The 13,701-nt window shown below is 47.1% G+C and overlaps 1 protein-coding gene across 2 annotated transcripts in view; it reads right to left on the bottom strand.

Annotated features, from left to right (window-relative positions):
• The window catches only part of HYDIN (HYDIN axonemal central pair apparatus protein), a 2,122,366-nt gene that overhangs the window by 1,589,415 nt on the left and 519,250 nt on the right, over nucleotides 1-13,701 (bottom strand). The gene's annotated exons all lie outside the window — the stretch shown is intronic.

The following is a 13,701-nucleotide window of genomic DNA, read 5'->3' as shown; positions in this document are numbered from 1 at the left end:
ATTTTAGCGTTCCTTGTTTATCCAAATGTGAAATACTATGTATTAGGCATTAATGTGAGGTTGGCACTTTATTCCCACAGAATAAGTCGAGAAGCAGTGTATGAGGGACAATTAGCAAGGGGGGTGTGGACAAGCCACCAAAAATGGAGGACGAGAGCTGCTAGAGCTCCGCGCCGCACTCTGCTAACTCGGCACCTCTGAGAGGGAACGGGGGGGCACATTGCTCCCTTGCGGACCGGATTGGAGCTGAAGGGACTCCGGGACCCGAATACGCTGGGAGCAGACTTCCAGTGAGCTGCAGCGGCGGCCCACGCCGCGGCTGCATGTGCCGGACCGGAGGACTGGGACGCGAGGCGGTGAGCCCACAAGAGGGGGAGCGCCCTGTGCAGCTGGAGCCATACACCGGAACCGTGGTGCCCGAGCTCCCCCCAACTAATCGGCGATCGCGCCCTGTTGAGAGACGGCACCCCCCCCCCCACTGACGACAAAACAATGGGGTGTGTGTGTGACCTGAGCGGGCATTGCGCCAGGCCCGAGAGATACCTGCTGGCCCTTTGAGGAGCAGACGAGGCCCGAGTGACCGGACCGGAGGAATAACCGCGGGCGGTACGGCCGTAGAAAGCGAAGCGGCTGCCGCCGCGCACCGGGACCTGAGAGTCCTGGATTCTCTTCCTGCTTGCCGGCGATCGCACCCCGGAGGAGAGGGTCGGCCCGCCTCCCGGCGGCGGGACAACGAAGTGGGTGCGCGACCTGCGCAGAGCCCGCGCTGCGGCTGGAGGTGAGACCTGATAGTGCATGTGAGTCCTTGGGTGGACTGGTGGGGTCCGGAGGACCTCATCCCCCGCCTCTGGCTGCTGTGGTTGTGGTTCCATTGCCCAGGACTTCGTGCCAAGGAATGACTGGGGAGATGCGGAGAGTGGATGCCCTGGACATCTGCTGGGACTGTGAGGGTCAGCGGACCTACGCCTACATAGGCGCTGAATCCTGCCAACCTGCCGGGAGCCCGTGGTAGCCACAGAGAACTTCAAAGACAGAAGTAAGTGGCGGAGGACTGGGGGAGGAGAACTGTTTAGCCAGGCTGCTCGTGCTGTCGCAGGGAGGCGGCCCACTGCTCCCGACTAGCGGGCCAGACACCCCCCTAACCATCGTGGGCGCTTAAGCGAACAGAGGCGGCGCTGGAATTACGGAACCGGCTTGTGGCCGGGGACATGTGAAGCACTGCGCAGGAGACTCCACCAGATGTAATCCCCTACTGGACCGACCGCAAAGGGAGATCCACACTGCAGGACCAGGAGTGGCTGCCGGTGGTGTGGCCTGGCGCCGGGCTGCGCGGAACTGGTGACGAACTGCCCGCCAGCCCCCCACAGCTTCAACTGAAAGCGAACTATAGTGCGGAACATACACAGTGACTAATAAAGCTGAGGGCATTGATCTGGGGCTGGACAGAAGCCACCAAAGACCTGGAACATTATCGGAACAGGGCGCTTGCGCTCTGGTGCTGGAACCGGGAAAACAGAAGACTTGCTAACCCAAGATGGCAAAAAACTAGATGCAGTGCTTGCTGCAGTGGAGCGCATCGGAGACTCACTGGAGCGTGCCCGCACGTCGCTGGAAGCCAAGATAGACAAAGTCGCGAGTGACCTTGTCCTGCTGCACGTGGACCACCGCAAACTAACGGACAAAACCAGCGAGATCGAGGCCACAGTAAATGAACTAACACCTGCGACCACCCAGCTGAAAGCAGGAATGGAAGACATACAGGTCAGGGTGATGGAGCTGGAACGCTGAGCGGAAGACACAGAGGGCCGCTCCAGAAGAAACAACATCCGCGTAGTGAACCTGCCAGAAGGCACCGAAGGCCGGGACCCGGCGACTTACTCGGAGAGTTGGCTGCGGGGGCTGGTACCAGAGGAAGTGCTTACGCCCTTCTTCTCCGTGGAACGTGCTCACCGAATTCCGGCACGGTCGAGACCACCGGGGAGTGCTCCATGCCCATTCATCATACGCCTCCTCCACTACGCAGACAGAGACATTATATTACAAACGGTGAGTGCTGCACCGCCTCCCCGAGTGGACGACGTGCAGATCTTGCTACTCCCAGACTATACCTTAGCGGTACAAAGAGACCGGGCCTCCTACCTCCCTCTAAAACGCAAGTTACGTTCCCTTGGCCTAACTTATTCTTTGCTATTTCCCGCCAAGCTACGAGTTGTAGCGGAAAACAAAACGCACTTCTTCCCCACACCCGAGGCAGCATGGGAGTGGCTCGAGTCATCGGGACTGTCCTCTGGTGGCACGCCGGAACGAGCTGGGCCAATACCCTAAGCCAAACGCAGCTGAACCAGACGAGACCGAAGAAGAAATACAACTCACACAGGATCAGTGACGCCTGCACGGGTGTGCCCTAAGAGAGGAGCAAGCAGCGAACTTGACTGTGGAACATGTGCGTTGGACCTCATGGAGCTGTATACACGCTGGTGGGCGTGGCGCTCGGTCCCGTCCGCTGTGCTTCCTTGCGATTGAATACAGCGAGACCCCCCCCATATCTCCCCTCTATTCTCTCAGTTATCTGCTACAGCCGAATAAAATGGCTTGTGGTTGAACTACCCCTCTACAAGTTTGGCCTACCCCCACGCTCCTACCAGTGGAGGCACACAATGTATAGATGTGCGATTGCACGATACTGTTTTTGTTGTTGTGTTTGACCCGCTGTCTATCTGCTCTGATGGCATTAGTTATGTTTTGTTCTTGCCGGTGGACACCTATTGAACCCCTGAATATTAGTCGGGAACGGAAGACTGACAGGGTGGCGCTGCATGGAGGGGCTGGGCGGGTGGAATTGAAAAAAAATCCAACGCCCATGATATGGCTACATACACAGCAATTACCTGGAATGTAAGAGGCATTCACACACCCAAGCGGCGATGCGCTATTTACTCCTACCTCAAAAGACACTCAATCCAATTGGCCTTTTTTACTAGAGACACACCTAACGGGCCCTGAGATTCCCAGGCTGCACCAGCGCTGGAGAGGGCAATTGTACGCGACAGGTCACTCAGCATACGCTAGAGACACGCTGATTTGGGTTAGAGCTGGTACTCCCTTTGCAGGTTGTAGACCCACAGGGTAGATTTGTGCTAGTCAAGGGAAAGCTGGCAGGCCGCACGGTTGTATTGGGCTCCATATATGCCCCAAACACAGACCAGACTGCCTTACTACACAATCTGTCACACCACCTGGCGGGCTGGAGTGCCCTTCCGTGGCTACTGGGGGGAGATTTCAACAGCGTGCTCGATGTGGAATTGGACCGCTCCTTTCCCCCGTTGCCCACATCACCGGTGGTAGCTGCCTTGCGCGGTCTGGTGAACTGGATCCAACAATGGCACTTGGTGGATGTGTGGCGGCAGCGACATAGGGACGACAGCGTCTACTCCTTCTACTCTGCTCCGCATTCCCTGCACGTGTGCCTGGATAGAATACTTTGCACTGCAAGCTTCGCCCCGGTGGTGGTGAACTCGGATTATCTGTGGCGCACACACTCGGACCATAACCCACTGATTGCGCGCCTAGGCTGGGGATCTCCCCGCTCAGCTGTCCCCACAGGGAGACTGAGGCCAGAGCTACTAGAAGACGCTGCTTTTAGAGCGTCATTGAGTGCTATAATCCCAGAATTATTTGAGAAAAACAAAGGCACGGCCTCTTCGGGGTTGATTGAGTGGGATGCATTCAAGGTTTTCATCCGGGGGCATTGTCTGGGAGCTCAATGTAACATGCGTCGCTCAGTTGAACGCGATCTGACCCGGGTGGAGCGGGCCCTGCAGCGACCAGAAGAAGAAGTAACTAATAACCAAACTGAAGGGTCAAGACTGCCAGCAATATGCGCAGAACACCTGTCACTACCAGAGCGTCTGAGATGTCTAAATTAAACTGCACACTCTGCGAGAACTCATGCATCAGCTGACAACGCAGGCAAACTCTTGGCCTGGCTGATCCGTCGGGACTGTGAGATGAAACCAATAGTGGAAATTCGCTCACAGACAGGGGAAATGGCATACACACCTGTGGAGATACAGGCCAAATTCATGAGACATTATGAGGCACTCTATGCTTCAAGGGCACTCCTTGGGTGTAATTCCAGCGCTGAATTTCTTGCTGGAGTGGAGCTCCCACACTTAGAGGACGATCAGACTGAGGCGCTTGAAGCACCTCTCGATCTTGAAGAGATCAAATCTAGCATCCGGGAACTTGCATCCGGCAAAACGCTGGGCCCGGATGGGTTGCCAGTTGACTTTTACAAGGCTTTCGCGATACAGCTGGCACCCAAGCTACTTCATGTATATGAGACAGCTGAACAGGAGGGCCACTTATCGGCCACTCAAAGGGAGGCGCTACTGGTCTCCCTTCTCAAACCTGGGAGGGATTCAGTGGACATGGGCTCGTATAGACCTTTGTCAATGCTAAACACTGATTATAAAATATTAGCCAAAGTGTTGGCGACACACCTTGCGCCAAGCGTGCCGGGCCTAGTACATCCCGACCAAAACAGGTTTGTACCAGCTAAGGATACCGCCCACAATATCAGAAGACTATTCCGGGTCATGCAATATGCAAGGCGTGATTGGCCACGAGCGGGCTGCCTTGTTCTAGATCTAGAAAAAGCCTTCGACTCCCTGGAGTGGCTCTACCTATTCAAAGTGTTACAACAATTTGGCATGGGACCATCCTTTACTCGTCTAGTTAAACTATTATACACCAGATCCGTATGAGGCTGGGACCTGAGATATCTGAGCCGATCCAGGTGTGCAGGGGCACGAGACAAGGCTGCCCTCTCTCACCGTTGCTATTCTCACTTGCTATGGAACCTCTAGCAGCGGCCTTGCGCAGGGAGGGAAGTAGCTGGGGAATCCCTCTAGGGGATGATCTACACATAGTGTCGCTGTACGCCGACGACCTCTTGCTATATTTTAGAGATGTCACGCAGATTCCACCAGTGGCTGGTTCGCTCCTACAACACTTTGCGTCGATATCCGGCCTCAAGGTCAACTGGTCTAAGTCATGCCTCTTCCCATTCGACCCAGGCCTTTCGGATCCGGGACTTAACCTAACCGGGAGCCCTGTCCTGTGGCAACCATGCACATTCAGATACCTGCTATCCGAGTCTACCACAGCGAGGAAGATACATTTGAGGACAACCTTGTAAGAGCAGTGTCCTCAGTCAAGTCTCAAATGGCGTTTTGGAGGACGCTGCCGCTATCGGTGGCGGGCAGGATAGCCCTCCTGAAAATGGTTGTTCTGCTGCGGCTCTTGTATTTCTTCTCTAATCTCCAGCACTACGTCCCCCCCCAGCTTCTTCAGGGCACTGGAGACAGGACTGAGGGAATTAATTTGGAACGGCAGCTGTTGCAGGGTTGTCTTAAAAAAGCTGTACCTGCCGCCTGATAAGGGCATACTAGCAGTCCCCAATCTAGAACACTATTATTTGGTAGCCCAGCTCCAGTGGATATCCAGGTGGCTGACGGACACACAGCTCGTAGACACAGCATCGGAGAAAGGATCATGGTCGCTCCAACAGATACAGCATTTATTTCACCCACTCACACATGCACAGACCCCGCGGCAACTGTTCCTCAGAGTAGCCCACAAATGTATCCGCAGATCACTCCACCTCACAAGATCGGTAATCCCTTATGCGCCTGCCCTGGCGCTATCGGGCACACCAAGGGGCCCCAGAGTCACGTCAGACTCTGAGTTACGCACATGGCATGAAATAGAGTTATACACACTGGGTGATCTCTACGAAGAAACCCAACTACTACTGTTTACCAGGCTTCAGGAAATGGACTACCACCTGGCCAATTTCTATTATACTGTTCCCTGGTGAGGGCCCTGGGGTCCAGGTGGGGAGACATCACAGTGGCTCCACCTACTCACCTGCTGGTCAGTATCTGCAGGTAGAGGGTCGTGGCAAACACCTGGTTAGCTGGCTAGCGGATGCCCTGAGAGCCCAAACCGCCCCTGAAAACGAAACATTACACGTAGCATGGGAAACGGACACTGGTGATTCGATCGCGATAGCGCAATGGAGGTCTGCTCTCTCGAGCCACCTTAATGTACCTCGCAACACTCAATTTCACCTAATTCATTACTATATAGTGCACAGAGTCAACCTTACATCAGCCCGCGTGAACAGATACTTTGCCTGTGAAGACGCGGCCTGTCCCCAATGCCGCGAGATTGGAGCGGACTTGTTGCACATGGTGTGGTCCTGCCCTACTGGAGGGTGGTGATTGACAATTTATCTGACTGCATAGCACAACGAATACCCTTCACATGGGAGGCATGCATCCTGGGACTGTTCCCCAGAAGCAAACAACGCAGAGCAGAGGAGCGCTTTACAGACCTAGGGCTCATTGTGGCGAAGCGATTAGTGACCCGTAGGTCGAAGTCTCCATACCCTCCGCCGATACAGGCCTGGAGGCGCTCACTCGAGGTGTGGGCAGGAGCAGAGGGCACAGCACTGAGGCGATTCCCGATTTCCACCTGCTGGGAAGGGCTGTTGCTACAGCTGCGTAACACGGGAGTGCACCCAGTAGAGGAGGGATCAGACTAACGTGAGCGAGTATCTGTGGGCGAGAAAACGCACTGTATAAGGGGACTGAATGTGAAAATTGGCAAGATACACTATGGCACTGAGGGGCAGGAAAACTACACACACTAGACTTGACAACTGACCCAGCCCTTCCACCTGCAAACCGATCTGTTGTAACATGATTCCCACCCTGACTTGGAAAGAGACACATGCAAAATAATTACACAAGTGTCTGATACCGTCAAATGTTACTGTTGTTTTTTTCTTCTTTCTCTTTACTCAAAAGTTAATCTATATAAATTTCATAATGTCTGACCCCTAAACAATAGTGCCTTAGTTGAACATTTGTGACTGAAACAATGTTACACTAGCGAGTGCTATCAAACGACGGGCCGACTAATGGACGCTAAACACACTAATGACCACTCAGACTCCACCCACAGAACAGAGTAGTAAATGCATAAGACATTAGAAAATAAATGTTATGCAAGATGAAAACCAAAAGTAACACAGCGGTCGTGATAAACACTTGAACAACTGCAAATATATGCTGTAAAATATGCTGCATCACTGTGTTATCAATTAACCAACCACTACTTAATGTTATGAGCACTGTACATCATAATATGCTAGAATGAAACAAGTATCAAAACATGAAGCAATGTCATGATACAATGTCAATAAACAGATTTATGAAAAAAATGAGGGACAATTAGCAAATTTCTCTGTGATAACAGGATCGAGTGATGTGAGTGGAGGGGTACAAAAGCTGGTTACAAGGAATGAAGAGGAAAAAGTCACTTGTTTTGAGAATATTTGTGTAGAACAGCCAGTCACAAAATGCAAGGAACCTAGAAAGGTTTTTGGTTCCTATGATCTGCTCAGATGTGATTATGGAGCAATGTAGAGTTACAAATGTAGAGCTTAACCTCTAAACACTACATACAGATTTTGGTGGTATCTTGTGCTCTGAAGGTGCTTGGAGGACCTTAAGGTTTTCTTTGCTGTTTACATTTTGTTGGTTTATGTATGGACAAATTATTTAAAAAACAATAGCTTTGATTGTACACCTCTGTTATTTTACAGGATTATGTCAAACTGTATCTAAATTCCAAACCTACAAGCAGCTACTGATGAAAGTCACAACTGATCAAATCTCTTCCCTTGCAAAGTATATAAAATAAAAGCAATCTGGTCATCCGACTGCAGTACAATCCTAACCGAAGGCTACAGACACCAGTGGTAATTGACAGTACACATCACAGCAACTACCCAGTCATTATTGAATGCCCCGAGACCTAGATAAAAGACCTCACAGGAGGAGCAGTGTGAAAAGGAGGCACTGTTAACTATGGCACAACCGCGTCTTATTTATCATTTGTTAAAATCACAGCTGAGGGAAAGGACAGCTGCAGTATGCAATGAGAAATCTGTCCCCAAGTCCAGCTGCTTGAGTGGCATGGGGAATTGCAATATAATTTCCTTTTGAGGCATGGAAATTATGCTCTTCAAATTAATGCATAAAGATGCAAGAAAAGCTGGTTCCTCCTTCCCTGCTACTTTATTATTGAAAGTGCAAGGATTACAAGTCCAACCATCTCCACAGGGATCTTTATCACTTGCATTTCCTCCTGAATGGTATTCAGTACAATTTTCAAGTGGAGGAAGAGACACCTGTACTTTGCATAAGGAAAGTGAATACAGACTAGAAATACCCTCACTGTCAAGGTGTAAAATGACTGCACAACAAAGAATATTCTATGACTTTTGAGATGGAGGGAGTAACAATTATCCACACTTACAGCACGAAAGGTCTAAACATTGAAGGCAAGAAAAATCTCGAAGTCAAGGGATTGACAACTCTTAATGCAAACAATTGCCAACTCTCAACATAAAGAAAATGTCAAAAACCCTTGATGTCCAAGCAACTGATACTGAAGTTACAGTCATCACAACTTCATGAAGAATGATGGACATCTAGGTAAGAACTGTCAACATTACAGATAGTAGACTTGGCGTTAAGTACAGCAATGGTGAGGGATTCATTGTAGAAGAGGATCAAAAGCTGTGAGCCTTCACAAGAGGCCTCTAATTCAGTAAAAGGGAAAGAGGCGGCTGAAAGGAACCACTGAAAGCAAAAGCCTCAAGTATTTTTTAAAACAACTTTTTATTGAATTTTTCCACTTTCAACATAAGCACCTTTACATGACCGCAGTATTCATTAGTAACATCCCTCAAAAGCATTTATTCAGACCAATGATCCTTCATAATGGTCTCCCAAACCGCCAGTCACTGGTGGTGGCACCCATCATCAGACTCATAAGCCCCACATATAATATACTAATAGTTTCTCTATTATGAAGAAACAGACGAGGAGGTAATTTAAGTGCTTCGTGTAGTTTATTTGGCAAATAAATTATTACATAAATAGAGAAGCTCTTTAGCTTTTATACATAAAAATGATCAGCACAATTTATAGCAACAATAGTCTGCCAAACATTCTTCGTTGCCATAGATTTGCACCTTGCTTTGGGCTGAGGAGTATAATCTTGCTATGTCCAGTCCTCTGTAGGACTGCCAATGCTGTCATTTTGCACCATTTGTTTGGTCATTTCATACATTTGCCTCTCGGAGATCGTGTACCAATCCATATCTTTGTTCCATGCTATCAAGTCTGGCAAATCGGATGCACTACAATTGCAGGCAATATTCCTTTTGGCGATTATCAACCCCAGGGTAATAAGCTATCTTGGACATCTTGGTGGTCCTCCTCGCCCCTTTAACCACCCGGATATTCAACGGGGCTGAACTAGGCGAGTCACTTATCTGTGTTCCTGTAACATGATCAAAGCATGCCTACACCACCTCCTAAAAAGGCCAGAGTTTGGACACCCTAGATATGTGTAGGAATGTGCCTCCTTTGACCACACCCTCAACAGAGGCAACCTGCCCAGTTCTGAATAGGGCAATTCTAGTCTAGTATGACCTGTGCAGTAAACATAAGTGCACCAACCTGAATCATACACAAATTGTGATTTTTCAGGGGGATCTCCGGGCCCCCACCCACTACTCCTCCAGCTTCATATCACCCAGTCCACCTCCCAATCTGTTTTTTTTTTTTTTAATTGGGCCATTGAGCGAGGGGGAATTGTTCAATATTTCCCGATAGGTTACTGATATGTCCTTTTTTTTTTAATAAGGGTTTCTAGATCAGTGTGTCTTCTAGTGGTGATCAACAGTCTGTTATTGTACCCTTATCTACCTGGCAAAGTAGTACATGTCTGATATGCAGGTATCTGAAGATCACTGTGCTAACCAAGGTATATTTCTTCTATAGACACTCACTGGGGACTGATGCCTCCTCGTTCCATATATCTCCCATTGTATTAATGCCTATTTTGACCCCGCAGGCAAAGCAGTAAAACCTCCCCACCTCTGTCAAAATATCACTACGCATAATATGGTTTCAGTCATTTTTTCTGGCCCACCCAAGAAATGTAGTGACTGTTTTCCAGATAGCTACCACTATTTTTGTGTGGGTTTGAATGTTTCTGCGGTTAGAATTCTCTATTCTGGCAGGTTTTGATCTATAGAGAGAATCTTTGGGTATCCCTGTGCTCCATTAGCCATACGGTATGCCCTCAATGATAGTTCACCCTAGAAATGTACATACTAATCAACAATAGAATACTACAAGAAACTGACTCAAAAAGGAGTCATAACAAACCAATCTGGATTGAGCATGTAAATCCTGCTGTATCCTTATCTATATATTTGAGCACCATAAAGAAAGGTAGGGATAGAGTCCTACTGAATAGGAATCAGTCATGTCACAACAAGAACAGTTCCCTTTTTGAATCAGGCTAATCACCAATTGGAAATGCAATCTGAACATTTCACACCCTTAGAAAATATCCCTTTAGCAGACATTGAAAGAAGAAAAGGTTATAGACATAACTCGTGTGGCACTTTGGAAGTCTTGGTACCTCCAGAGAAACCACAAAACTCTGCTCTAGAAGCAACCTTTCAAATGTGGAAGGTATCATTGGTACTGCTCCCATTGAGTCAATGCCTGCAGGCTGACATAGGGCTTCAGTTCCCAGTGCTAATAATCAGACATTACTAAAGCTTAAGCCCTTACCGTAAGATACTAGAGAATGATATCCTATTAAAAGGGCTTATATTTGTACCTCGAAAACTCACCTAAGCACATACTCAAATGGAAACTGAATTAAAGTCAGATGGGTGCCCAGCAAAATCCAGCAGGTCATCACAACTGCAAGGAAGGCAGGATGTTGACTCATAATTCAAAGCAATCCTCTTTGCATTACCTGTCACTACTTGGCCTCTGCCAGAGACACTCTTAGTAACGTTTTTGTAATCCCTTGCTACAAGACATTTGCAGTTTTCTCTGCAGCAGTGGGATTGCAGGGAGTTGGTGAACTTGAATCTCTGGAGGCCTGTTGTGGTGGAAAGTTATGGAAGGAGCAGTGTTTTCAATACTGTTTTGCTTAAGCAGATACCCTATTATTTTAGGAGCTCACAAGGTAGACCAAAGACTCAAGCACAGATCACAACATCCTGGAAATGAAACAGATCCTGTAAGCAATGACATTAGCCAGTCATCTCATGCACCACAGGATTGAGTTCTTAACAGCTGCTGTTCCACACCTAGCAACGTCAAAAGTTGGTGGTTTCTTTCCCGCAGTTGCCTAGTTCACACCTGAATCTTCCAGTGTGGAACTTTATTGTTTTGACGCCTCAGGTCATTTGTTCCTCTTGTAGTTTTATTCCTTCCTTGTACCTCCTGCATCAGAGACACCAGGGCTTTGTGTTGTATATTCCGGAGAGTTAGGCCACATCAAAACACACCTTTGGCCTGTGAAGGACGAGGTTAAGGACACTAACTTGTTCTTTGGTATTAATCATTACATAAAATGTGGACTCAATATCACCTTTTTCCTTCAGTTAATCCGTAACAACTGCCACCTCTATTTTCCCCTGCATCCTCAATTTCCAGTGTCTCGTCACTAGCTCATTTGTTGGGCAGTAGAAAATCACGGAGGTTATGGGTTTTATTGGAGTTCCAGTTTAAGCACATTGCCATTCAGTAACCCTGACATTATTATCTATGCCTAAGATAGTTAAAGTGTCCTGTTTTATCTTTTGTTTGTGCTAAAATTGAGGTATTTCAGTGTGCTCAATCTAAGGTTTAATAAGTCTAGTGTGTACTACTCCAATTTATAAATACAGTGAGCATTCGCTGCCAGACACACACAGAAGGTAAGTAAATGTACATTGGTATCATAATTTAAGGAAGATGCATGGCCAGTGGATCTTCCCCAAACTGAGACATTCTCACCCTTCCTTTTATAAAGGTTTGTGATAGATTTTTCTTGTCACTATGGTATTTAAATATTGTCTAAAGTTGGGCACTGTCTACTAATAAAACTTATGGAGCACAATTGAACCACTTTTGAATTTGTGTAATAGACAGAGCCTGCTTCCATTTTATACTGCTCCATATCAAATCCTATCTCGTCTACTGTATTTATCACATTCAGGCCCTAGTCTTGTATCGGTCAAGGTCCATTTAGTAGTCATTTCTCACTTTTGAAGAGCAGCAGATCAACCATCCCTCTGGTCCAACAGACTCAGGAAGGAATTTCCTAAAGGAATTGTTATGGCCGTTCTACCACAGACACCCAGTTTCTTTATGGCAACAAAATACAATACTTTCACAACTTAGGAGTAGACCCTTCAAAGCAATACTCAAAGAGGACGAAAAAGATCCCTTTTGGAAATTTGCTCTTCTATTGGCTTTAACTTCTGTGAAAGTAGGGAGTGAAATTGTAGCACTTGTAATTAAGTAAATGTACTTGCAATTTTGCGATGAATGACTCATCTTATGGACAAACACTTTTTATCTCTAAAGTGCTAGCCTTTGATTAAAATGAATCAGTGGTTTTCTTCAAAAATCCAAGTAACGTAGCAGATAGAGCACTTCATACCCATGAGGTAAGAACGTGTCTAAAATTCCACTGTGCAGAACAAAGTACTTCAGAAAGCTTGATCAGCTATACTTGTTGCTTTTGGTCCTCCCAGGAAACTACAATCTCTCTCAAAGTAAAATATAGCTTGCTGGGTGTCTGCAGTAAAGTGTACTGCCATAATAAGGCTGACCATTCTCTACAATGGAATGCAGAAGTGCATTCTGCAAGAAGTGTCTCCACATCAACTGCCTTGGTTGCCTCTCGTGCTCCTTTCAGAATTGTGTGTAGGGTAGCAACCTTTAAGAGCAGACATATGTTTACTCAACAGTGCAGAAGGATGATGTTTTCCTTGGGTGAGATCTGTTGTAATTTAATTACCTACCATCCACTTTAAGATGTTTACTGTGAATGTACTGCATGCTACTCTGATTCATGCATGTGAACATATGAGAGAATCAGCACAAGAAAAATATTACTTATCTGTAACTGCAGTTCTCCAGCGTTGGTATATTTAATAGATTCCCTCCTACCCATGCTCTTCCCCAGTATGACTAATCTATTAAATACTTCTGATACGTGTCCAACGTAATCTGAGTTATGGTTACCTCTGGGATGAGTAATGTTCTCTAAGCTTGCCTCTAACTTGTTGAAGTTTGGTTCTTTTGAAATGATGTCAACAGGTAAATAGTGCGACTGAGATAGGCTATGTGTAAAATTGTATTGCTCACTATGTCTACTGTGGGACTTTCAGCTAAACAATCATGATGATTCAAGCAATACCGGAAATATATAATTGACTGCTCCACCCCATCTTACCATCCTCTCACTAATAAGCTAGGGAGACACAGACTCATATGAAATAAAATACAAATTGTCTTATGAGCAACACAAATCAAGTATTGCCTAAGGGTATGCATGGATTATGAAAATTGTACACCAAAAAAAAAAAAAAAAAAAAAAAATTGTACACAAATGCTAACCCTGCATTTCATGATGATTCAGCAATGGGGCGATTTAATTGTTTCTCAGCATTGAAGATGTCAGAACTAGCTGGTTGGCAAATATTCCTACCTGCCAAATTTGGGCAAGTTGAAAGGGACACTCTAACTGAGAAACGAC

The sequence above is a fragment of the Pleurodeles waltl genome, chromosome 12, assembly GCF_031143425.1.
Source record: "Pleurodeles waltl isolate 20211129_DDA chromosome 12, aPleWal1.hap1.20221129, whole genome shotgun sequence".
Lineage (NCBI taxonomy): Eukaryota > Metazoa > Chordata > Amphibia > Caudata > Salamandridae > Pleurodeles > Pleurodeles waltl.
Note: the sequence above shows the minus strand (reverse complement) of the source record. Positions and strands in the feature narration are given on the sequence as shown.